We start from the raw sequence: 27,692 nt of genomic DNA, 5'->3' as shown, positions 1-27,692 counted from the left end.
GGATCATCTATCTAATTAAATGGTAAACTTCCCGGCAAAAGATGAGATAGTGAAGCCCCTCCCCGTCTCCGCCTCCTTCCTGCCATTTGTAGTAAGAAGAGCCTGTAGCGTTTTGCCAGGACTCCACTAAAATGGCGTCTCCGTGGAACAGTGCGATCTTCCAGCGTTGACATCGTTGCTATGCCGCCAGGGAGCGCCAAGCATAACAACTCACACTGGAGACCGGTGCTGATGTGAAATGCTCCCGCCGTGTACAAGAACAGAAAGAAAAGTTCCTCTTGCGGGCAGGTATTGTGAGCGGTAAGCGGTGCTGTCAGTGCGGGAGAGATGACACAGTCTATAGTTGTACAAGGTGAGGAATAATGGAGATACTGGAGGTGATGCATGGCTGCTTTACTTTTTCTTTTCTGCTGGTGCCATTCTAAAAGTTTGCTCCCTCTTCTAACTTGATAAGTGGCACGTCCGTGCTATGGAGGAGTTCTGTAAGTGGGGATGGACCTGATATTTGCTGCAACCTTTCTCAGGCTTTTTTCTACATTGAGGAGCCATTAAAAAACCCTTCATGTGTCAGGGACACGAGTGAGAGGGTCAGGGGAAGAATGTTCCTCATATTTGTAGTCATTGGGAAGAATCCCGCCATTGCAGCTAAAGAGAACATAGTTGTTGTCAGAGGTAACTTATCTGAGAGGCACACATCAATCATTGCTTAACCACCTGCCTACCGGGCACTTATACCCCCTTCTTTACCAGGCCAAATTTCAGCTTTCAGCGCTGTTGCACTTTGACAATTGCGCGGTCATGCAACATTGTACCCATATGAAAATGTTATCATTTTTTTTCTCACAAATAGAGCTTTCTTTAGGTGGTATTTAATCGCCGCTGGGCACTTTACTTTTTGTGCTATAAACAAAAAAAGTGCAAAAAATTTGAAAAAAAAAAGTTTCTTTGTTTCTATTATAAAATTTTTCAGACAGGTAATTTTTCTCCTTCACTGATGTGCGTTGATGAGGCAGCACTGATGGGCACTAATAGGTGGCACTGATAGGTAGCACTAATGAGGTGGCACGGATAGGTGGCACTGACTGGAATCAATGCTGGGCACTGACTGGCGCAACTGCTAGGCATTGACTGGTGCAATTGCTGGGCACTGACTGGCACAACTGCTGGGCACTGACTGGTGGCACTGACTGGCAGCACTGCTGGGCTGCACTGTTGGGCACAGGTAGGTGGGCACAGGTGGGTGGCACTGCTGGGCACAGGTAGGTGGCATTTCTGGGTACAGGTGTGTGGCACTGCTGGGTGGCACAGGTGGGTGCACTGCTATCAACAGGTGGGTGCACTGCTGGGCACAGATGGCGGAACTGGTGGGTGGCACTGCTGGGCACCGATTATCAGGGCACTGATCATCAGTGCCGATCCCTGCTCTGACAACTGCCGGTTCTCGGCAAGTACTTTCCTCACGCTCTGTGTCATTGGACACGGCTGACCACGTGGTAAAAGGCCGCTGTGATTGGCCTTTTACCACATCACGTGATCAGTTGTGATCAGTTGATCAGTGTGTCCGTAGGACAGAGCGATCACGGAGATCACCAGGTGCCCACCCCCGGGGGCGCGCAGGAGAGCGCGTTCTGGGAGGACGTCATATGACACCCTCCCAGAACTTGCCGGCCGCAGTGTAGCCAACATTCGGGTATCTGCAGTTGGCAAGTAGTTAACCACTTGTCCTTCCTGACCAGGCCATATTTTGCGTTACGGCGCTGCGTTACTTTGACAGTTGCACGGTCATGCAACGATGCACCCAAATGAAATTTATGTCCTTTTTTCCCCACAAATAGAGCTTTCTTTCGGTGGTATTTGATCGCCTGTCTGTTTTTTCTTTTTTGCACTATAAATAAAAAAAGACTGACAGTTTTGAGAAAAACAATATTTTTGACTTTTTGCTATTAAACATGTCCAGTAAAAAAAGTATAAAAATAAAATTTCGTTATAAATTTAGGCCAAAATGTATTGTGTTGTCTTTGCTAAAAAAAATCCTAATAGGTGTAAATTAATTGGTTTATGTGAAAGTTGTAGCTTTGTTTTCTTTCTTCATTTTCCAAAAATTTGTTGCAACAAACAAGATCTGTAAAATGCTTTTCATACATCTTATCAAGTTCCTTGGGGTGTCTACTTTCCAAAAAGGGGTCATTTGGGGGGTGTTTGTACTATCCTGGTATTTGGGGGGCCTCCGAAACTGTGATAGGTAGTCAGGAAGTGTAATGAGGAAATAAAGCCCTTTAACCGCTAGCCTACAGGGCACTTAAACCCCCTTCCTGCCCAAGCCAATTTTCAGCGCTGTCAAACTTTGAATGACAATTGCGCGGTCATGCAACAGTGTACCCATATGAAATTTTTATAATTTTTTTGAGACAGAGCTTTCTTTCGGTGGTATTTAATCACCTCTGGGTTTTTTATTTTTTGCTAAACAAACCAAAAACAACAAAATTTAGAAAAAAAAGTTTTTTCTTTGTTTTTGTTATATAAAATTTTGTAAATAAGAGGTTTCTCTCCTTCACTGATGTGCGCTAATGAGGCTGCAGTGATGGACACTGATAGGCTGCAGTGATTAGGAGGCATTGGTAGGTGGCACTGATGGGCATTGACAGGCATCCCTGGGCACTGAAAGGCAACGCTCATATATGACACTGGCGGCACTGACGGGCACTGATATGTGGCTTTGATGTGCACTGGTAGGCACTGATATGTGGCATTGATGAGGCACTCATGGGCACTGGCAGGTGGTATTGATGAGCACTGACAGCTGGCATTGATGGACACTGATAGGTGGCACTGCTGGGGCTACACTGATCATCAGGGCACACTGATCATTCGTGCTCTGATGATCAGTGTACATGTCCCCTCTGAGGGATGCTGATTACCAGCTGTCCTCTCCTCTCAAGCTGTCAGCGTGACAGCTCGTGAGGCGAGAAATACCAATAACCGGCGTTTCCCAATTTACATGCGATCAGCTGTGATTGGACACAGCTGTTCACATAACCGAGCCGACATCTTCGGTTCTTTCCGTTGATCAGTAATCCGCTGTGTCCTAGGGACACAGCGCGCCACCGATCGCCGCACTGCGTGACCCTTGATCCGCGCATGTGCGGTTAGAGTGGGAGGACATCATATGACGTCCTCCCAGAACGAGAGAACCGCCTTGCGCCTGTCTTTACTTTATATGGCAGGCGGGAGGCGGTTAAAAGCCTGAAGGTGCTTATTGGAGTTTGGGGTCCTGTATGCGTCTAGACTGCCAAATAGTATCTTACATGTGGTACCCCTATACTCGGGAGAAGTAGCAGAATGTATTTTGGGGAGTAATTCCACATATACCCATGGCATGTGTGGGCAATATATCATCTAAGTGACAACTTTGTGTAAAAAATAAATAAATACATTTTTTGCCATTTTCCAAAAACTAAATAAATAAAAAAAAAAATAAATTCTTCTTCTATTGACTCAACATGCCCAGCATTAGAAGCTTATGCCACACATCACTCACTCTTCTAACCACTTGAAGGCCAAGCCTTTTCTGACACTTTTTGTTCACATTAAAATATCTGTATTTTTTGCTAGAAACGAACTTCGAACCCCTAAACATTGTTTTTTTAAAACAGATGCCATAGAGAATAACATGGTGAGTGTTGCAATTTTTTATGTCACATAGTACTTTTGCGGCGATTTTTCAAAAGCCATTTTTTAAAAAAAAATGCACTTTTTTTTTTTATTTTAAGGTACAAAAACATAATATATTGGCCAATTGTTTGTTAAAATATAAAAGATGATGGTATGCTGAGTAAATAGATACCAAACCTGACATGCTTTAAAACTGCACACGCCCCGTGCAACGGCGAAAAACTGCAAACATTTTTAATATCCATAGGCGACGCTTTACAGGAGGTCTAGTGCTAGAATTGCTGCCCTTGATCTGATATTTGCGGCGATAACTCACATGCCACAGCATCTTCTGGATACAAAAGGGCCATGATGATCGCTTCCTGGAATTTTTGGAAGGATCCACTACATCCAGTTGCTTTGTTAATCACAAAACAGTTTTATAGAGCGAATTGAAATAAATAAACACACTTTTTTTTACCAGCATCTGGCTTTTTGGGAAACTAAGTATGGCTTCATCATCTGGTCATTAAAGTCCACCTCTCCCATGTTAAGTTTATAGTTGTGGACACAGAGGGGCTTCTCAACAACACCAGCTGCCATGGAAATTTGGATGGTCCTGTCTACGTGAATTAAAGACTGCACAAAAACATCCTCTTTGTCCTTTTACTTCATTGCAAGCAATTCATTGTTTTTCAAGCAGGCTTTTTCCCCCTTTCTAAGACAGGCATTTACAAGCTGTTGGGGGAAGCCCCGGCAATTAGGTCACACGGTGCCACATCTACCAATTCCAAGATTTGTACAAATGTCTAAATAGTGGCATGTAAAAAAAGTTGTCCACGTATAAGTGGTACCCCATATGGAAAAAGAGTGACACCAAGTCCTAAAATATCTTGTCACTGCTCCCCATATACACTGGGCATCCAGGGGGCTCCATGTGACTATCTTTTCCCTCTTAAATCTGAAAATTTCATATATAGTCTGTTGCCCTCTCACAGATCTTATACATTTTGACCGCATATCTGGCACGCTTGCTGGGGAGAAAGTGTTTGAATGCAAGGCGGCCAGAAAAATTAATGAGGGACTCCTCAACGCAGATGTTTTGCTGGGGAGTATACATATCTGCAAATTTCTGGTTAAGGTGATTTACTAGGAGCTGAATTTTGTGGAGCCGGTCCTTTTTAGGGTCACCCCAAGAACGACAGAGTGTAATGTCATTGAAATGCATAAATTGCATTATATTCTCATATCTATGCCTGGCCATGGCAGCAGAGAACATGGGCATATGATGAATCAGGTTTGTGGACCTATACAATCACAATTAATTTGTTTTAGTAATGCCCATGTTGAGAGTTGGGACCAAAAAACTTTAAATTCGAAAGCCGTAATAGGTTTTCATGCAACTGGTCTGGCAAGCTTTGAATTTGGGTTGGCGGTGATAAATTGTTGTGTGTGTGTGTATAAATTTCTTTGATACACAATGAATCCATAAAGATCTTCCGTGAAAAACGGCTCCAAAAAATCAAGGGGAATATTTAAATTTGCTGTTTCCACCTGAATTCCAGGTTGGGCAGTGAATGGGGGAAGTGCGGGTGCTGCAGAATTTGTGGGCTGCCAATCAGGATTTGCAAGCACATCCGGAAGGACTCTATGGGCCTGTATTCAAATTCTTGGTAGTTGCGGGACACTACTTGTGCTAGCCACTGCACCAGCTTGTACTTCACTTATGGGACTCACCACATCATCAAATGATACTGCAGTGCTGGTATGTATAAGACCAGGATGTACTAGACCGCTGGTGCTCGCCTTTTTTTACCAAAAGATAGAGTAGCACTAGTAGTGGCGCTCTGAGAATCATCATGCAATTGTAACACCTCATCAACCTAGGAACAGGGTTGGGTACGCCTGACCTTAGCAAGGAACTCTACTCCACCGTCTGAGCTATCTGTCAGGGTGCCACTGCTCTCTACAGGTTCATATTCTGAGCCTGATTCTGTTTAGTGAGGTTTCCCCTTCACTTTCCTCTGACATGCTCAGAATCTTGTAGGCCTCTTCACTAGTGTACCTTTCATTGGACATTTTGGCCACTAAATGTATAGATACCTAGTGCGACTCATGGGGAAAAAAGAGCATCTGGCTGTCAGGGACTGCTTGAATCGCTACAAAAAATATTTACCGGTTAGTGCTAGCAGAAATAAGGCCTGATCTTGCTAACCCTGCAGTTTTGTGTGCAATGTATCAAGAGACAGTAAAACTGCTATAGGGCGGAGTTTAACTGGTTAAAGGATAAGTTTTGATAAACATATAATAAATGTACGTTGTTTTCCAGGTAAAAAATGTGCATTTATTATTTTTTGTTTGCAGGAGTCTGGAAAGCATTGCACAAGCAATCAGCAGATCTCAGGTGCCATGCAGGTCTCCTGCAGATCTGTCAGTATATCTGCTTGCTCGTACAAGATACACAGAATATAACTGGATACTAACATTTTATAGGTAAAGTTAATCCAGAGAATATCCAAATGCCTCTCGGGGGATCAAGAAGGAATTTTGTGCCCTGCAGGAGCAAATTGGATCATGCTTTTCTGGATTTTTTTTCTGCCTTTCTCATGCAGTTCAGTGTGGAGCGATTTGAGTTCATTCATTTTAGCTGAAATCACACTTTACCACACCAAATTCATGCACTACTTTCGCAAACTTGCTGCAACGCGATCCGGTACAGGCAACGCACTATGTTTGGGGTGTAATTAACTTGACGCCCGCTGCTGATCGCAACTGCAATGAGTTTTGAACTCAAGCCTGAAAATATGCATGAAACACGGCTTTCCCGCACCACGAGCCAGCCCTTAGTAAGGTAAATATATTTTGGTAAACTAGTATGCTATTGTCTGTAAAGGCTTAGTATTGTGAAGTGTTCTTGCATGGCAAGACCACTTACTGTTATCTCACATATATATTCTTATTATTATAGCCAAATTTACCACCCTAACTCCTCCCACAGTTTTTACACTACATAGACAGTAATATACAGAAACGTGCGGATTGTTCCCGATTGGTGTGCTATTACTTTGTGGAACGTTTCACTGCATGGTTCACGAAATATCGGCGTTTTTGTGGTGAAATTGGTCCCATAGGAACGAATGGCAGAATGTTCAAAACTAGAGTGAGAGCTGACAAAAGCTAGAGTGTGAGCCGAAAAATCAGGACATGATTTCTAAACTGCCATCACTCCCTCATTTTCAAGCCCACCTACACAAATCTTATATCAAAACGTTCAGCTATCCCTGCTGCCACTAAAAATGTCCAGGGCTAAGCCATAGCCCTGATAGTTTTCACAATATGACCATTTGTTTGCAACTCACGCCGCCCATTGACATTCATTGAAACTCCACTCTAGCCACCTCAAATTTGAAGGGCAATATCTAAAATGTGACTGTGCCTTTTATTTTTAACATTTCAGAGACATACTATGCAAAATGTAGGTCTGGGTCTTGTGATTCTCACAATATAAAGCTCTTCGCTGTAGAATTTATAGTTTTTAAACTACAACCATTTGAAGATGGCAACCACCAGTGAAGTGAGCAAGTTGGAGCAGTTTGTTTTTAACCGCTCTTCTCTGCCCTTGCTGTAGAGTGAGTTGCCATACGCCAGGTGTGTGAGCAGGCAGCAGAGTGACAAAAGCTAGAGTGTGAGTTGTAGACTACTGGTGGAGGCAAGAACACTTCACACAATTTCCCCAGAAATTGTAGCTTTTCTAGTTTATTATGTACTCTTGAAAGATCAGCTTCTCAGTTTCTCAACTCTCTGTTGTTGTAGAGTCTTTTAGGGGCTATGCTATTCAGCCACATGTGACCCTGAGTCACAGAGAGATTGCTGTAAAGACTCCATGTTTGTGCCACTTTCATAATCAGACCATGCATTGAATGAACATGCTGAACTTACGGACATACTTTTAGTTATCGTCATTAGTAAATGGTAAGAAGAGTGCAGTTGCTAAAAGATCTTTGAGTTCCAATTCTGTGGGGGAGATTTGCGAAGGCCTGGTTCACACTAGTGCGGACCGTGCTGTCTGTATTTGCTTGGGCACGGTAGCCCATTCATTTCAATGGGCTGCTGTGCTTGCATCTCCTGCATTAAAAAGATGCATGTACCTTTTTAAAAAACATTCTGCGGTCTGAGCAGCACGATTCCATTGCAGGTGCGGGAACACGTACAATTCCTACACCCGCAACCAGCCCACAGCCTGCAGGCTAGTTTGTAAACCCAGAGATAAACTGGTGCAGCTGTGCATAATCAATCAACTTTTAACTTCAGCTTGTTCAATTAAGCTTTGACAATAAAACCTGGAAGCTGATTGGATACTATGTACAGTTGCACCAGTTTTAGCAAATCTCCCCATCTGTGTGGATTTTAGATATTCCCTAAGTGGGTATCTTCCTATAATCCAAAATAATACTTGTAAAAATGTAGCTTCTTCTCAGACTGAAATATGAAGACAATAAATTGGAAACTGCTTTGAACGTGGGAACATTCTGTCTTACAAAATTATAGCCTAAGCAACAGATCAATTCTGACAATGTTTTAAGATTTGTATTGCTCTTATTTTCTCGTGTAGTTGGGCAGTGTGGAAATCAGATTGGGTGCAGGTTCTGGGACCTTGCATTGAGAGAACATGCTTCCGTCAACAAGGTAAAACAACTTCCTTTTCAGATTTTTTTTTTTTTTTTGTTAAATCCAAGGTGGCACGTACTTTATGTTTAAAGCTCCTTTGGTGACTTGCACTTCAAAATAGTCCTGAGTGGTACCAAATCGGAGAAGGCGTTCTGGAGAAGCAGGTCTGCAGGGACAACATTAATGACAGCTCATCTTCAACTTAGTCCAAAGCAAAGTAAATACTTCAAGTGTTCATGTGGCTGCTTATGCTGAGCTGTTTGGCTTAAATGCTGTTTACCTTTTGAAAAAAAAAAAAAAATAAAAATAATAATAAATACACATCTTTTTGCAGGTAAAAAAAATGTGCATATATTATTTTTGTATACTCTGCAGCCTATAAATCATTGCACCCACAATCAGCAGAGCACAGGTGCAATGTCAGGATCCTGCAGACTCTGTCAACTGTCTGCTGTACCTCCTATACAGGCAATCAGTCCAGAAGGAATCAATGAGCTACAAGAGAGCTCGCCAGCACCCTTGTAGTTCATTAATTCACAGGAAACTGAATGAATGATGCTGCCGTGTGGGTGCAGCCATGCATTACTGTGCTGTCTTGAATTGTAACAGCGGGTGCGGGGAGAAGGTCCCCTGCCCACTGTCACAATGGGGTATCAGGGCAGGTGCAGGCAGGTAATCTTGGTAACATGGTACACCCTAAATACGGGTGTAACATGTTACCAAAGATGAACTTATCCTTTAAAGTATGTTTCTGCTCATGGTCAATGCTGTGAATACATACTGAGGTTAAGACGTTAAAGTGAGCCTGTGATAGCTTAAAAATGTAAAAGTGTCACAAGGGTAACTCTCATGCCAGTATTCACTCCAGGGATGTTGACCTCAACAGCCCAGGCTCCTGCACACCTCCAAAGCATACAATTTGATGAGCTGGAGTCCGACTATGATCCATCACAATGCTTTAGTCAATAAAAGACGAGGAAGCTGGTGCATTCTATCAAACTCAGCAAAGTGCTAATGCATTTTAACCAAAGCCTTAATTATAGTGGAACTAACCTTAGCATTTAAAAAATCGGGAGGAGGCAGCTCTTTATTGCAGAAGACACGTGGTATGTCTCTTGCAATAAGACACTTGCCTGCTTGCTCACAGCCTCCTGTGCTGTTGCACATGATTGACTGACTTCTGTGTACATGTGTAGGATCACGTCACTCCTTGTGGGCAATCAAGAGGCTGAAAACCTGGTTTACCTCCTGTCATTTATCTTTCAAATGCCAAGTCAAGAATCTGTGGACAACCTAGGTCTAGTCTTTAAAGCTTGCACCATACATTACAATTTGATTGTACAATCTCCTTCCCAGCAACCACAGCCACCCTGACTGGATACAAAATAAATGAATTGTTTAGGCAGGCACTTGCGTTATACAGTTGTTGGTGGATCTAAAGGAGGATGTACAGACATTGTCCAATCACATTGTAACATGTGAATCCAGGTTTCAAATCCAGTTGCTATGTGATGCAAGAGTCTTAAAAAGTTTAAAAAGCAAACCGTTCATATCTCTCCCTTGAGTGAGCCAAATCCTCCTTCATTTGTGCCTTACACACTCTCTTCCCAGACATGGCATCTTACATTGTGGTGGAGGTACAGCAGCACAGTGGCTTCTATCAATCCAGAAAGCACTGGTCAGGACTAGTTAATAGCTGCGCCCCCTCAACATCTTCTGATCCTACTGTAGTACAAGCAGACACAGCTTGCATGAGTGACAATGCTGCTTTGAATTTGGTAGCAGTGCAGCAGTGTTGTCCCCCCATCACAGGAAGCTGCATTAGATGAACTACACTGGTAGGGTCAGCCAGTATTGTGAGACTATGTAGGGGAGATAAGGTAAATTGGTAACCACAGATGCAGCATAATATATATGGGAAGCCATAGTTCTAATTTAAAGAGCTCCAGAGGAATCATTTGAAGCCTAGACCGTTACATTTGTGGTTAGGTTCACGCCATAGGCAAATGAATACTGTAGAGCTGTTCTTACATCTTTTTAGTGTTTTAAAAATATATAACCAGATGCAAACCATTTCTTTTTCCAGAAAGGAATTTACGATGAAGCTCTGTGCAGCTTTTCTAGAAATGTTGATACAAGGTAAGGGTTATTGTTCATGCAGAAAAATAAGAAACTTTAAATCTGCTGCTTGCACAGCCCTGAAAAACTATTGTGCATAATCTGAAGAACTGGATGTCAGTGCTATGGATCCCTTGACTTAAATTAATCTCAGAAAGCTTTGTATCGGTCAGGACAGTCTGTCATGTTGGTAAATTAATTTAGAGGATGATTGTAGTGGTTCCAGGTGTTCATTGGCCCGCTAACATCATGCTTGGGTGGTTTATACAGTTTGATTTGTTGCATGTGGCCAGTATCAGTGCCTATTCAAACCTGACCATTTTCATGCAGTAAAACACATGAATAAAAATGCATTTGAAATAGAAATTCCATTCTCTCCTATGTGGCTGGTTTACATGAATGCAATACGGTTTAGTATATGTTTAAGGGGAACTATATAGGGCCATTCACATCTTTGTGTGTGGGTTACCTCATGTGTTGCAATTCACACGCGCGTGAATAGGCTTTTAGTAGTCCTATAGCTTGCACCAGGTTGTAGGACTGTTCTTACCAAGACCTCTTTACTGATATCTCCCTGGCCATTAAATATGTCATGAAAGAAACACAATGACTGCCATTTTGACCTCTCTTTCTGACAATGTTAGCTGGTCATACTGCCTTTCTGGCGTCAATGAAACCTAGATACATGGGACAAATTTAGTGGTATCAGTATGCAGTGGTAACTTGGCAATAACTTTGTGGGGCATAATTTTAAAGCCGTAAATGTGATATTCACTGCAGGTAAATCAATTACTGTAATATAAAACACAAACATCAGGAAGATTCATCTGCAGTGCATTATTGGTGAATGTCATATTTACTGCCTTATAAATATACCTCAATGATTAATTTGAATACCTAAAAATGTTTACAGTGTTGTGGAAGGACATAGTGTAGCACACTTTTATGAACTAAATACCCCGCTGAGATTTTTATTTGTATTTTATAATCTGATACATGTGGAAAAATGCAATTTACATTTGAAATATATATATATATACCGTATTTTTCGCTCCATAAGACGCACTTTTTTCCCCAAAAAATATGGGGGAAAATGTCTCTGCGTCTTATGGAGCGAATACTGACCAGTCCTCCACCTGTCACCGCCGCCGTGTTAGTGCCAGCGGCTGTCCCATCCCAGTGCAGCCTGTCCCCTCCCACTGCAGGCTGTCACCAAAGTTCACCTTGCCCTCTCTCAGCGGGCTGACCCCGCAGCTCTTCATAGCAGGCAGTCCCCTCGCCGAACCCAGCCAGCTTGCTCTGCAGTCCGGTCCGCCCTGCAGGCGTGGCCTGTCCTCGGAGCTCGTCCCCGCTCCTGGCATGTCTATGTACTGAGCTCCCAGCTCTGCAGTCCGGTCTGCGGGTGTGGCCTGTCCTTACAGCGCCTCCCCTTTCCTGGCATGTGTCCATAATGTGCTCCCTGCTCTACAGTCCGGTCCTATCTGCTGGTGTGGCCTGTCCTCGGAGCTCAGTGCGCCCCCTGCCTTCTGTAAGTTAAAATGACAGATGCTGGGAGTTGTAGTCCTTTTCCTTGGTGTATTGTGTCAGATCATTTGATATTCTGGGTGGAGGGGCCCTGTTGGGACTTTATATGATGTAGTATGTCCGCAGTCTCTGGTCATCCCCTGTACTGTGTCCGCAGTCTCTGGTCATCCCCTGTACTGTGTCCGCAGTCTCTGGTCATCCCCTGTACTGTGTCCGCAGTCTCTGGTCATCCCCTGTACTTTGTCCGCAGTCTCTGGTCATCCCCTGTACTGTGTCCGCAGTCTCTGGTCATCCCCTGTACTGTGTCTGCAGTCTCTGGTCATCCCCTGTACTGTGTCCGCAGTCTCTGGTCATCCCCTGTACTGTGTCCGCAGTCTCTGGTCATCCCCTGTACTGTGTCCGCAGTCTCTGGTCATCCCCTGTACTGTGTCCGCAGTCTCTGGTCATCCCCTGTACTGTGTCCGCAGTCTCTGGTCATCCCCTGTACTGTGTCCGCAGTCTCTGGTCATCCCCTGTACTGTGTCCGCAGTCTCTGGTCATCCCCTGTACTGTGTCCGCAGTCTCTGGTCATCCCCTGTACTGTGTCCGCAGTCTCTGGTCATCCCCTGTACTGTGTCCGCAGTCTCTGGTCATCCCCTGTACTGTGTCCCCAGTCTCTGGTCATCCCCTGTACTGTGTCCGCAGTCTCTGGTCATCTCCTGTACTGTCCGCAGTCTCTGGTCATCTCCTGTACTGTGTCCGCAGTCTCTGGTCATTTCCTGTACAGTGTCCGCAGTCTCTGGTCATCTCCTGTACTGTGTCCGCAGTCTCTGGTCATCCCCTGTACTGTGTCCGCAGTCTCTGGTCATTTCCTGTACTGTGTTCGCAGTCTCTGGTCATCCCCTGTACTTTGTCCGCAGTCTCTGGTCATCTCCTGTACTGTGTCCGCAGTCTCTGGTCATCCCCTGTACTGTGTCCGCAGTCTCTGGTCATCCCCTGTACTGTGTCCGCAGTCTCTGGTCATCCCCTGTACTGTGTCCGCAGTCTCTGGTCATCCCCTGTACTGTGTCCGCAGTCTCTGGTCATCCCCTGTACTGTGTCCGCAGTCTCTGGTCATCCCCTGTACTGTGTCCGCAGTCTCTGGTCATCCCCTGTACTGTGTCCGCAGTCTCTGGTCATCCCCTGTACTGTGTCCGCAGTCTCTGGTCATCCCCTGTACTGTGTCCGCAGTCTCTGGTCATCCCCTGTACTGTGTCCGCAGTCTCTGGTCATCCCCTGTACTGTGTCCGCAGTCTCTGGTCATCCCCTGTACTGTGTCCGCAGTCTCTGGTCATCCCCTGTACTGTGTCCGCAGTCTCTGGTCATCCCCTGTACTGTGTCCGCAGTCTCTGGTCATCCCCTGTACTGTGTCCGCAGTCTCTGGTCATCCCCTGTACTGTGTCCGCAGTCTCTGGTCATCCCCTGTACTGTGTCCGCAGTCTCTGGTCATCCCCTGTACTGTGTCCGCAGTCTCTGGTCATCCCCTGTACTATGTCTGCAGTCCATTGGTTCAGAATATTTTTTTCCCCAGTTTTCTGCCTCTAAAACCTAGGTGCGTCTTATGGAGCGAAAAATACGGTATATATAATGCAACTGCTGGCCTGCCAAGCTTGCTTGCAAGCAATGCCATGTGATCGCTGTGATTGTCTAGCATACTAATCAGTAACCATGCTGATTGGTCTTCATTCTGACAGGACCGTTGTCATCTATACTACTGCCACAGCACTAATGGCTAGCATCAGAAGTGGCTACTAGTTCAGTCACTGTATCCTGATCTTTTTTTTTTTCCTTGTGTACATTAAATCACTGACTGGGAACAAGCATGCAGATATAGACTTCTGACTTTTCCTCAGCTTTGTGGATCTGCATAATTTTTCCAGGTCAGTGACTCAAATTATTGCAGCCAGAGAATCTATATAGCAGCCAGGGAAATAGAATTTTCAGAAGGAGGTCAGCAGTGGCAGCTTCCATAGCTTTCTCATGTCTCTAACATGTAAAAAGGTTATTTACATTGTTAAAAGACTCTTAATATTTGTAGCAGTGTGTGTAAAGGTATTAAAGGATAAGTTCACCTTTTTAAAAAAAATAATAAATGCACATTTATTGGCAGATAAAAACGTGCATTTCCTGTTGTGTTTTTTTTTTTTTGTTTTATTTCTGAAGAGTCTGTAAAGCATTGCAACCGCATCTGCAGCAGCACTGGTCTTTCTCCCTGTTCTCAGTGGACAGACTGATAGCAGTGGGAGCCATTGGCTCCTGCTGCTGTCAGTCAAATCCAGTAAGGAGGGAGGTGAGGCTGGGCCAAGCTGTGCTTTGTGTGTCTGTTGATGCACACAGCCCAGCCTGGGAAATGTACCCGCATATGAGCCCCCATAGGATACGGCTTGCTATGGGGGCACACTCAGGAGAGGAGTGGACAGCACCAGTGGGAGACCTCAAAATATAAGGTAAAGGGTCCCTCTGTGCAATATCTTTGCACAAAGCAGGTAAGCATAAACCTCTTTTTTTTTATTTTAGGTAGAAAAACAAATACAAGGTTTTAGTATCACTTTAAGCTGGAATCCCGATTCTACAGTTGATTACTCTAAAAAGGTGTACTTCCCTACTATAAAATAATGACTTGGTGGTGTAAACCTCCCTAACCCTAGGTTGGTTTGTAATTTTGCTATTGCTATATTTTTGTGGGTTTGTTTACCTTTTATGTCAGATTGGTTAATGGAATTGACTAATACTTGGAAGTTCTTGCTGCATAGTGACCTGTTTTTATATTGCACTTGTCTTATATTGTTACTTTTGTGCCTAACTTTTTTACTTAACCCCTTCACGCTGAAGGTTAAAACAAATCTTTATGCCTAAGCACAATTTTTTTACTTTGACATGTGTTAGTAAAACTGTACATATCCTCACAACTACTTTGTTCATCCAGGAGAATTTTACCTTGTTTTTTTGTTTTGTTTTTTTTTCAGAGCAAACTGAGCTTTTATTTGGTGGTAAATGGTTATGGATATCGCCTGATTTTTTTTTTTTTTTTTTATTATCAAAGGAAACCTGGCCCAAAATAGTAAAAACATATATATTTTATTTAATTTAGCAATATGTTTCTTGTTAATACCAGCACCTACCACCAAAAAACAACCCAAAATTAATTCTCCTGCTTATGACGATCGCAGCGATACCACATGTGTTTTGTTAATTGTTGTTTGTACCCATAGTACAGCCCAAAAACATAAGTGAGCATTTTTCTTTTTTTTGTCCTACCTAAAACACACTGGCACTTTAAAAAAAAAAAATCCTACCCAAGGTATACTGAACTTGACTTTTGACTCTTACCTGACTCAGACACTGACCTAAATTAAACCTTGATCTAGGTTTTTTTTTTTCTCTCTCTCTCTGCAAGAAGAGAGAAAGATACAATGTATCTCTCTCCTCCATTCAGAGCAAGAAAACACGGAGGCAGGCTTCACAGTGACTGATCTCTCTTATAGCCAATCAGAGGCTATCGCAGTGATCAGGTGACCCTGAATTGGGAGTTCTGGGTCCCGATCGTTAGCTCTCGGTAAGACCCTGGTGTCCATACTGGGAGCGCGTTGTGTGGCGAGCTCCCAGGAAAAGGGAGATATGGAAATATGTGGCCCCATGGCAAAAAGCCCAGTGTAGTGGTGCCGCATATTTATGTTATGTTGGCATATAGGGGTTAAATTCAGATGCATACTTTTGTACATTTGGGGGAAAAAAATATATATTTATGATTTTTATTTTCTTGTGTTTACTTATTAAAATATTATTGAAACTGAGAAGCCAACAAAAATTAGGTACATTGTAGCTTACTTCACTTTTCAGGCTAAGAACATTTTTATCAATTACAGAAAATATTTGAAATGCAGTGTCCTTGTCACTTTCTGTAAGTTTAACAGAAAGTTAAGAATCGTATTTCTATTGTGTAAACTATTAATCCCATTGATCCACTATGTAATGGATATGAAGGGCAGAAATCTACCCCATATTGCAACCTAGATACAGTGAAGAAATGAGTGTATACATGAAAGGTCAAGAAGTATGTTCACAGAATTACCAGGTTAAAAAAGCCAGCAAAGAAAGAAAACAGCTACTACATCTAAGAGCTGGCAATGTCTTACATTTTTTGGGGTGTTCAGTATGCTTTAAAAAGTTTGTGATGAGAGGATGCAAGCCTGTTGTCTTGAAGGACTTTTACAGTTTGAGGAAAAGTCATGTGTGAAAATACTCTTTAGTCATAAGTGCATTGTAAAACAATGATTTAGTATTTAGACATGGTAAAATGCTTACCAGTGTCCCAGTCATTTTGTGGTGAATAGGAGAGCTGTTTAAATATTGTTTAAAAAGAAAATTGTCTTTGTTTTCAAGAGCTGAAGCTGTCAAACCAGATGTTCAGAGAGGGAAGATTTGCTCACTTAAAGCACGGGTAAGAAAAATGATACTAATTGCATCTTGAATGAACATCTCTAAAAGTACCGGTGCTGTTATGACTGCACAGTAATGTAGCTTCTGTCCTGCTGATCACACAAAGTATGACTATGGTTATCAAAGAATGTAATGGAGACTTTTATTATAAATATTTCTAAGTCATGTACAACCCAATTATGCTATGAATTAATTTAGCACTTTACTCATACTCTTATTCATTGCCTGGTGGGGATATACCTTGTTAAATATGTTGCATGTTTTAAACTACTGTAATTAAACTACTTTCTGAAATCTCAGATGCACTTCAGCTCTAGCTATATAATTTTAAAAAGTCATAAGCACCTGTTGTCACGATCACGGCATCAGACCCCAGACCTTCTCACCAAACTCGTGACCGAAGGACTAGCCGATCTAAAACCGCGATGTCACGTGGGTAACAATGTCACACCCAGCTGCACCCTGCAGAAGGATTTTCCAGCTAATTGGACCACAATCAATGTACCGGCAGCCTGAGCGATTGTTACTCGGTCAGGTTAATTACGCAATTAACCCTTCACACTGCCACCACCTCCTTTTTGTACAGAGAGGAAAATCGGCAATCTCAGCAATAACACTATAATGGTTGAGGTAATCGTCTGCATAACATGGTTATACAGAGGGTTAAACGACCACAGTAGCATTCTCTTTAGAGGCAGGAATTCGTAAATTGCAATAAAGCGCTATAGAAACAGTTCAAGACTTTCAGAAGGAAAGATTTATTACTAAAAGGTCAAACGGGTGCAATAAAAATATTTACAGAAAAGAGGTAACTAAGATAGGTATATATATAATATGCAGAGACTAACAGCAAAGAGATATCAGAGAGAGGTGAAAGGGTTAAGGTATTTGCCAAAGTCCTGGGTTAGCAGATCCAAGTTTCAGAGCGAAAGGGCACGGGTCTCCCCAGGTGGTACTGATGTTAAAATGGGAGACGTCTTCAACATCTTCTTTTCTTAGGCCTGACATCATAATTTGTAGTTCCCCAGCAGGGGGTGTCTTTGAAGTCAAGGACCAATACCCCGTTTAGGGCGTGTAGGTGTGGGCGGTGTGACAGTGTGCCGATCTGTCACCCAGGATTCTCAACAAGGCAGGTTGAGGGGCTCCGGGGTAAGTGTTTGATACAGAGGAAAGTGGCTTTTCACTTTCCTCATTTGTTTGTAAGGTCCATTTTGGGACCTGGAGCCTGGAGATTTCAAAGCTATTTGGGAGGGATGAAATCTCCAATCATGGGACCAGGTTTTGGGAATAGCCAGGAGACTGATTGCACAGGTGTGTGCAGGCCTTTTCATAGAGTCAGGACCAGGGTTCTGGGCTCCACCTTGGCAGATGGAGTCAGGAGGGCTCCACCTGGAAGACAGGAGTCAGGAGGGCTCCACCAAGGAGACTAGCTGTGTGCTAGTGGCCAGCTGTGTGCGAGAGCCATAATTTGGGAACAGTCTGCAGGAGACATCAAACTGCGTACAAGCCAGGAGGCTGAATTTTTGTTGTTTTTGCTTGACGGTGGATACCCCTGCGTGGGAAGCATGTTATGGAACTTTATTTTTAAATAAAATTGGGCAAAAAGGCCCTTAAAGAAGTGAGTTGCTGTGTGCTTTTGAAAGGAAAAGCTCTACTACTGGAAGCGAGTTCCCACAGCGGATACCTCAACTAGAGCCAAAATCTCCCTTAACTCATATTTTGGCCCATAACTTTCCATCTGCACAAGTGACATTCCACCCGCGGGTAGATTATTATGCAGACACGTCTGAGGATTGATTAGAGATGAAATATGTAATTCTATACTGAACAGTTTACGAGATCTATTTTTCTGCTTTCCTGTGTATTTGAGACAAGGCAAGTGACCTACCAAACTGTTCGCCTTCTCGTGGCCAATCTGACGATATGTCTGGTTTTTATGCAAGTCTCTCATATTCCAAGATATGAGACATATGGGAAAAATGGATTTTAACAAAGGTTATCTGATTCTGTCACATACGCTGAATTAGGTTTATTAGGTTGGAATCTTTCAACTCCTGGGAAAGCTTGCCTTATCTCTTACGAGGTGTTACAATTTGCAGGTTCTTTGGACAGGGAAGCCCTGGCTCCCTTGGAGGGCTTTATAGCTCCTATGACCCCTCTGTGACACACATACACACTGGCCAAATGTCACTGGGACTCTCAGAAAGGGAGGGGGGAAAATATGTTTGTCAGGATGGTTAACCCCTTTGCCAAGATGGAGGTTCTTAACAAAATGGAGGACTGCGTCAGTCTCTGGGTCTACGCCGTTACACTTGTGTTTTTGAAATGGCATCTACAAAAAAAAAAAATCCCTTGTGAAGGGGACCAGCAAGATAGCCCTTCAGGTAAGGTAACTGTCAATTGCTGCAAGGATCCTCCAAGGTTTCTGAATATCCAAACCACCACAGGTAGGAGAGAAATCCAGCTAGAAGAGAGGAATAGAAAGCACCTCTGATAATATCCTCCAGTATCAGATGAAATAAAGGTAAAAAGCGGGAAGCTTGTCTCTTTTAATGGCCTAAATAATACACAGAGTGTATCTTGGCTACATACGAATTGTCTCCTAGAGCAGTGGTTCTCAACCTTCCTAATGCCGTGACCCTTTATTACAGTTCCTCATGTTGTGGTGACCCCCAACCATAAAATTATTTACCCAGTAATTATAATTCATGAGTGTCGTTTTATTTCCAATACTGCTGCTTTCAACACAGCAGCTGCTTTCTACACAGTAGCTGCTCTTTACACATCGGAAATATGTGTTTTCTGATGGTCTTAGGGGACCCCTGTGAAAGGGTCGTTCGACCCCCAAAGGGGTCGCGACCCCCAGGTTGAGAACCACTGTCCTAGAGGAAGGAAGCTTTCTCAAACTATTTCCACTCGTGATACTGATCTGAAGAAAAAAAAAAGTTACACTCCTTGTGTTATCTTTGCTACTGAAAGAGGTGAGCTTCCAGTGTTTTAACTCCTATTCCAATTTAGTCTGGAATATGCTCTTAGATGCACTTTCTGCTTCTCTGTACGTTTTGAAATGGGGCAAATTTGTCTTGGAGTTGAGCTGTCCGCTCCTTCTTGTAGTGTGAATGGATACGTTCAGGAACCCATTCCTGGATAGTAAGAGGGTTGTTAGTTCTCCAGTGTCTGGGTATTACCATTCTAGCTGCTATAAGAAAAATGCAAAGGAGACCCTTGATGGCATTTGAAATTAATCCTGGGAGCATGGGATGGAGGACAATATCTGGTGTCCCCAAGATGGAAAGGCTGCTCACTTGCTCATATATTGTGAAGATCTTTGTCCAGAGGGGCATGACCAAGGGCTAGGACCGCCAGATACGTAGTCTAGTACCTTCCTCTGTCATGCAACATCAGAAAAAGTCCAACAGTGAGCTAAATATTTTTTATGCTACTTTCCAGTGTAAATTTGTACTTTTTAACTGATTAATCTGCTAATAACTTTGCTGTTCACACTACTGATGAGTAACAAAATATGCATAATAGGCTACACAGATGTAGGCTTATTTATTGAGGCAGGCAGGTTAAAGAAGCAACATGGTGCTGCTCTCTGCAGCTTTCTCCTGTGCACCTAGTGTTGTTGGATGACATGCCCCCAGGCGGTGAGTCCTTGACACCCTTGGCTCTCAGGAAGTAAAATGAATGATGATGGGCATCATTCAACACATAAGAACACCGGATCACAGAGCAGTGGATCTGTTGGTGACAGCGATGGAGTATTACAGCGAACGTTTTTTGGGTTTTTTTTTTTATTAATTTTTTAACAGGTTGTGGGATATTTTATTGTTTTAATTTTGTGCTTGAGATAGAATCAAGTTTGAAAACAGACCTGTGGTGTGGTGAAAGGGAGTGAACTGACTGCTGATTAAAACTGCAGTCATCACAGGATCTCTTAAATTCTGGGTGGCACTCTTATGTTAAAAGCAACAATGACATGGTTTTGTAGTAACCAGTCCCTGCCCACTTCCCATGTTCTCTTATTGGCTGCAAATTGTGGAATGGAAAGTGGAAGGAGCAAGCTACCATTAGAGCTTGTGGGAAAATTAGTTTAGTATGCATTCACACAGATGTGGGATCCTGTAGTTCTTTGCAATTGGGCATCAAAACAGAGTACTTGGTAAATATTTGGCTTTATGTTGGAAGCAGAAAGAACCTTAGCTAAATGATTCTTAGCACCCCCACCACATTCACACTTTGGAGAACAGTAATAGCAGGACCGGTACCAGAAGTGTGCAGATCCACCTATGATTGGTGGAATATTACTAATGTGGGTTACGGCACTTTCATTGCTTTTTACAAAGCCTTAGTATTAGGCTTATTATTGCATAGGGAATACTTTAATGTTTAGATTTTTTTTTTCCCCACATTCCTGGAATCAAGTACATAATGAAAACATCACAACATTAAAAGTCCCTCACAAACACTCATGAGAAAGACCAATATATTTATTTGCCTAGTGCCTGTAAGTACAGTGATCAAAATCATGCTAAATGTGTTTTTGTTTTTCATTAGGCTGTCTTGATAGATATGGAAGAAGGTGTTGTAAACGAGATATTACAAGGGCCTCTTTGAGACCTTTTTGATAGCAAGCAGCTCATTACTGATGTGTCAGGATCAGGAAATAATTGGTAAGACCCTAATACTACATATCTGTAGAGTATTGGTACATAAACCGAGGTCTGGGAGCCACAGCTGGCTGTCATTTTTAATTGAGCATTGTTTACGGTAACTTTTTCAGCAGAGCTTTAGTATTTGACTATCTTCAGAGCCAACTGTCACAGGTGCATGTGCTACATATATATCTCATATAACCTTTAACACATCAAAGTAATTTCAAGAAGTAATATTTTATGTCTTTTAAATCTAGTTATTACAATAATACCTTTTTTTTAATTTAAAATAAATCTATTTTACCGTAATGCACAAAGTGGTCTTTTACGTCTTCTTGGCATGCCTCTGTTCCTTCTGTCCGCGGGTGCCAGCATAGCAAGCTGTGGGCGTACTCTGAAGTTGGACTTTGTGCGTTCATAGACACACAGCGCCAATAAGCCACACTCCCTGCCCTCTCTGCACAGGATTTTTTTTTTTTTTATTGAACAACTTTTTCTATAATAACGAAAAAAAAAATAGAGTAACAATAAAAACAAAAGAGACAGATACCTCAGTATCGGAGAGTAGTAGTAAAAAGAAAAACAATAGAAAGAGAGTAAACAAGTGGCTTCCATTTTCACAACACAAATACCATCTTGTAGGAGTAACACAATTTCGGTCTGCAATTTCCATTGGAAACACAGCTTGTGTGAGCAGGTATGTTAACATTAGACACCGAAATGACACATAAAGAGCATAAATCACAAATGTTATATAGTACATTCTAATAAGTTCTCTGGAGTCAGTGGAGGAAAGGGAGGGGTCGTTAGAGGATAGCCAGCGGTCCCGGATTTTATGGAATTTTTAGGGCAGCCTCTATGCTTGTATGTAAATTCTTCCCTTTTTTTATTGTGGAACTCACTGCTTCTTTCCATTGTGTTTGTGCTGGAGGATTAGGCGGTAACCACTTTTGCAAAATAAGTTGGCGAGCAAGGTACAGGGTTCTGATACATAACATATTATAATCCGAGGGTAACACCTCCTCCTGGATAATACCCAATATAGCACTCTTAGGGTCTATAGGGACCTGTGTAGAACATATGCTGGTTAGTATACTGAAAATTATGGTCCAATAACGATGTACTTTAGGACATCGCCACAACATATGGATCAGTGACCTATTATGTACCATACAACGCGTGTACCATGTGTGCAAGCACTATGGGGTATAATGAACCCTGTGTAAAATAAATAGTTGTGTCAACTGTTGAGAGGGATATCATGATACCCTAGGAGTAAGTTCAAGTGCTTGGTGCCATTGTTCTTCTTCAAAGGGACCCACATCCTCCTCCCACCTATCTCCACATTTCAGCTGTGGCATGTAGAGTATAAATTCCCTATCAATCCCCTCTCTACACAGGAGTTTGATAGGACATTTTGGCTTGCTGGACTGGTGACAGGAATCAAGAATGTATTCACGGATGAGGGTGGGGGGAACAGTTAGCAGGGCACTTAAAAAAATTAAAAAACAAATTGAAACTGCCATGCAGATTTCACTTGCAGAGACATCAGTTTACGTCAGTTTTCATGTGCGCTTCAATGAGTTTTATACATGTTGCTGATTCCTGCGCAGAAAAAAATGATACTAGTGTTGAGGTGTGAACAGGACACATAGAGAACAATTGATTTCATTGTGCCCTTGCAGAACACATGCAGAAAAACTGGCATCTCTGTACTTTGGTGTGAACGAGCACTAGGGTAAAGAAAAACCTGTTAGACCTTAGAACCACTTAAAGATAATGTGTGGTGTGAACTATGCAGCAGGGTTTAAAAAATATTTAGTTACAGCAAATTTTGTTGAAAACAGTCATTACCATTTCTGAATTAAAATGTTTATAATGATTACAATGATTCCTGAAGATATGTACCTATTCATTTGTATGTGTAGGGCAGTTGGTCACAAGCTGTATGGCTCTCAGTACCGGGAGCAGATCGTAGAGAATTTGAGGAGGACAGCAGAGCAGTGTGATTGTCTGCAGTGTTTCTTTGTGATTCATTCAATGGGAGGAGGTAAGATGAACATTAATAGTGGACATGAAACCTGATCATGCACCAGCAGGCTTGAAAAGCATATTCATTATTCAGTATGTGCCAAGCTAGCTCATAGGCATAAAAAGGATTAACTTGGTCATTTTTACATAAATAGAAGTTTGAATTAAAAATTCCAACGTGCCCATTGCTGTTCAAATGCCATATCTGTTTGTGGATGTCTGCTTTAGGACCCTTTTACATGGGGTGGATTCTGCTCTGATCAGCAAGGGATCCACTCACATACAGTGGGGCAAAAAAGTAATTAGACAGCCACCAATTGTGCAAGTTCTCCCACTTAAAAAGATGAGAGAGGCCTGTAATTGGCATCATAGGTAGACCTCAACTATGAGAGACAAAATGAGAAAAAAAATCCAGACAATCACATTGGCTGATTTGGAAAGAATTTATTTGCAAATTATGGTGGAAAATAAGTATTTGGTCAATATGAAAAGTTCATCTCAATACTTTGTTATATATCCTTTGTTGGCAATGACAGAGGTCAAACGTTTCCTGTAAGTCTTCACAAGGTTGGCACACACTGTTGCTGGTATGTTGGCCCATTCCTCCATGCAGATCTCCTCTAGAGCAGTGATGTTTTGGGGCTATCGCTGGGCAACACGGACTTTCAACTCCCTCCAAAGGTTTTCTATGGGGTTGAGATCTGGAGACTGGCTAGGCCACTCCAGGACCTTGAAATGCTTCTTACGAAGCCACTCCTTTGTTGCCCGGGCGGTATGTTTGGGATCATTGTCATGTTGGAAGACCCAGCCACGTTTCATCTTCAATGCCCTTGCTGATGGAAGGAGGTTTGCACTCAAAATCTCACGATACATGGCCGCATTCATTCTCTCCTGTACATGGATCAGTCGTCCTGGTCCCTTTGCGGAGAAACAGCCCCAAAGCATGATGTTGCCACCCCCATGCTTCACAGTAGGTATGGTGTTCTTTGGATGCAACTCAGCATTCTCTCTCCTCCAAACACGACGAGTTGTGTTTCTACCAAACAGTTCTATTTTGGTTTCATCTGACCATATGACATTCTCCCAATCCTCTTCTGGATCATCCAAATGCTCTCTAGCAAACTTCAGACGGACCCGGACATGTACTGGCTTAAGCAGGGGGACACGTCTGGCACTGCAGGATCTGAGTCCCTGGCGACGTAGTGTGTTACTGATGGTAGTCTTTGTTACGTTGGTCCCAGCTCTCTGCAGGTCATTCACTAGGTCCCCCCCATGTGGTCCTGGGATTTTTGACCCCACGGGGTGAGATCTTGCGTGGAGCCCCAGATCGAGGGAGATTATCAGTGGTCTTGTATGTCTTCCATTTTCTAATTATTGCTACCACAGTTGATTTGTTCACACCAAGCTGCTTGCCTATTGCAGATTCAGTCTTCCCAGCCTGGTGCAGGTCTACAATTTTGTTTCTGGTGTCCTTCGACAGCTCTTTGGTCTTCACCATAGTGGAGTTTGGAGTGTGACTGTTTGAGGTTGTGGACAGGTGTCTTTTATACTGATAACAAGTTCAAACAGGTGCCATTGATACAGGTAATGAGTGCAGGACAGAGGAGCCTCTTAAAGAAGAAGGTACAGGTCTGTGAGAGCCAGAAATCTTGCTTGTTTGTAGGTGACCAAATACTTATTTTCCACCATAATTTTCAAATAAATTCTTTCCAAATCAGCCAATGTGATTGTCTGGATTTTTTTTCTCATTTTGTCTCTCATAGTTGAGGTCTACCTATGATGCCAATTACAGGCCTTTCTCACCTTTTTAAGTGGGAGAACTTGCACAATTGGTGGCTGACTAAATACTTTTTTGCTCCACTGTATCTCCTTCTGATCGGAGCAGAGCAGGCAGATGACACATCCATGTCCACTCAGTTTATGCAGAGCGGACATGGACAGATTTTTTTTGTGTGGGCTGCATCGGTCCAGAGGTAGGAGGATGTAAACTAACACAAGTCTGTTTACTCCTGGCTGTCCATAGGAATATGTAGACCTACCCATCAGGTCCACCTGAAAAATTGACAGGCAGACCTAATCAGATCGCCCGCGTGAAATGGGCTTTAAAGTAGCAGCAATTTAAGAAAGAGAAAATATATATATGGTATTATAAGAGTGTTACTCTTTTAAAGCTATAACAGTAGACTACCAAAGAATGCGCATATTGCTAATTCAGTTCTTTTGTCACCCTCAGGAACAGGATCTGGTTTAGGTACATATGTATTGAATGTGCTTGAGGATGAATTCCCTGAAGTGTACAGGTTTGTCACCTCTGTCTACCCATCAGCTGAAGATGATGTAATCACATCACCCTACAACAGTGTTTTAGCCATGAAGGAGCTTACTGAACATGCAGACTGTGTGCTTCCCATTGAAAACCAAGTAAGAACCTTTACATTACAGTCATGTTTCTTTCAGCCGTCACTGCATGTTGTGTGTGTTTTAAATAAACATATACTGTGTGTATATATAGTGAAACACTGGCCAGTTGTATCTGTAAGACTACAAATCTATCTACTCTTTATCATATTAAAGCGGAACTAAACCCTCCTATAGTTTGCAGCTAAGGAAGCTGCCATCTAATCCTCTGTTTGGTCTTCAACTGCCATCATGCTGCATATATGATCAGTTATGACACCAGCCATTTGATGGTTTGACAGTTTGGTCAAGCAAATGTAATACGTCTATAGTAGATGATGTAAGTCTGAAAAGGAGGGTCACACATCGCTGGTATCCACAAGAAACTTTATTGGAGATTGCTCAGACAGAACTTGGTTCTGCCATGGTATTCTGTCTGAGCAGTCTCCAGTAAAGTTTCATGTGGATAGAATTGTATTATTCTCATTAATTATAGGCAGATGTCCAAAGTACCCCCCTCCTTACATCAGATGTCAAGAGCCTTCCCATTATCAGAAGTCGGAGTCACCCACTCTCCCTCACATTGCAGTTCACCTCCCTTACCTTGTGCTGCTGCTGTGAAGAAGCTGGGGGCAGAGCTGGGAAGCAGAATGTGCAAGGTTTGGAAGAGGACCAGAAGAGGGCTGCCAGAGTCTGCTGTATGCTGAAACCAAGGTAGGCAGAGACAAAAGGGTGCTGCAGCTGCACAGAGAGGCACAGGATCTGTAGGAGGAGTTCTGTCTTCCTCTCTGCTGCTGACTGCTTACACAAGGTGGGGGGGCAGAGACAGGCCTCTCCGCATCTGCATGGAGGAGTGCAGGATCTGGCAGAGGAGTTCTGTCCTCTCTGCTGCCGATTACTGAGATAAGGTGGTGGTGGAGACAAGTGGGGTGCCTCGGCTGCTGCCAGACTCATCCACCTTGCCAACCACTCAGTGTCTGCCAACCCCCTCTGCCAATCCCTCCACTGGCTTCCACTCACCCAACAAATAAAATTCAACAGCCTACAAAACCACCCACAACTTGGCCCCCAGCTACATCACTGACCTGGTCTCAAAGTACCAATTAAACCGCTCTCTTCGGTCCTCCCAAGACCTCCTGCTCCTGACTTCTCCCAAGCTTCTCACATCCTTTGGAACTCCCTACCCCAATCTGTCTATCTCCTAATCTATCTACCTTTAGACGATTCCTGGAAACCCTTCTCTTTAAAGAAGCCTATCCTACATCTAATGCATTGTGTTTTTACTTTCTCCACTCCTTTCCCACAGCTATTACCTTTTTGTGTCACTTGAACCATCTTCTTAGATTGTAAGCTCTGACGAGCAGGTCCCTCTTATTCCTTTTGTACCAAATTGTATTGTAACTGTAATGTCTGCCTTCATTTTGTAAAGTGCTGCGCAAACTGTTGCCGCTATATACATCCTGTATAATAATAATATATACAATACTGTGCAAAAGTTATAGGCAGGTGTACAAAAGTGCTGTAAAATAAGAATGCTTTAAAAAAAAATATATATATATATTTTATTCTACTTATTTTTTGTAACTCCAATTGAAAAACCAGCATCCATTCAACTCAAAAAGCTGTTTGAAGGAGTACAAAGAAACAGGCAACACTGAGGATTGTAGACGCAGTGGTCGGCCCAGGAAACATCATACTTACTTCCCTTCAACATTCCCTTAACATTGGAATATGTCCAACAGTGCCATCAGCACAGAACTGGGTGAAACTAGTGGGACCCAGGTGAACTTGTCTACTGTCTGTGGAAGTTTGGCCATCAGTGTCAGTTGCACCCAAAAAGCCTTACCTCTGATGTAGAAACAAGGCTATGTGACTCAACTATGCACCAGAACGTAGGATGAGTGCAAACATATGGCAGCAGGTGCTCTCCCCTGATGGGTCATACTATTTAACTGTAGCAGAAGGCAGTTTGTTCATTGGAGAGTGGTACAATAATGAGTGTCAGCAGGCAACAGTGAAGCATGTTGGAGGTTCCTTGCAAGTGTGGGGCTTTTGGTCAGGATCAATGGTGTCCTCAGTTCTGACTGGCAGCTACTTTTCCATCATGCAATACCATCAGGGAGGTGTGTGATTGGCCCCAGTTATATTCTGCATCAGGACAATGACCCCAAACATACAGCCAATGTA

General features: G+C 42.9%; 1 pseudogene across 1 annotated transcript in view; it reads left to right on the top strand.

Annotated features, from left to right (window-relative positions):
* The first annotated feature begins 259 nt into the window (after nt 1–259).
* LOC149470282 (tubulin epsilon chain-like) overlaps nt 260–27,692 on the top strand; it is a 40,902-nt pseudogene continuing 13,469 nt past the window's right edge. Inside the window, exons 1-7 of the transcript XR_016308853.1 lie at nt 260–352; nt 8,264–8,337; nt 10,406–10,458; nt 16,363–16,420; nt 20,980–21,095; nt 23,006–23,127; nt 25,342–25,529. The product of XR_016308853.1 is annotated as a tubulin epsilon chain-like (transcript). The remainder of the gene's footprint in view (nt 353–8,263; nt 8,338–10,405; nt 10,459–16,362; nt 16,421–20,979; nt 21,096–23,005; nt 23,128–25,341; nt 25,530–27,692) is intronic.

This window comes from Staurois parvus, unplaced genomic scaffold (assembly GCF_062004578.1).
Source record: "Staurois parvus isolate SC_StPar_1 unplaced genomic scaffold, SC_StPar_1.0 ptg000048l, whole genome shotgun sequence".
Classification (NCBI taxonomy): Eukaryota; Metazoa; Chordata; class Amphibia; order Anura; family Ranidae; genus Staurois; species Staurois parvus.
Note: the sequence above shows the minus strand (reverse complement) of the source record. Positions and strands in the feature narration are given on the sequence as shown.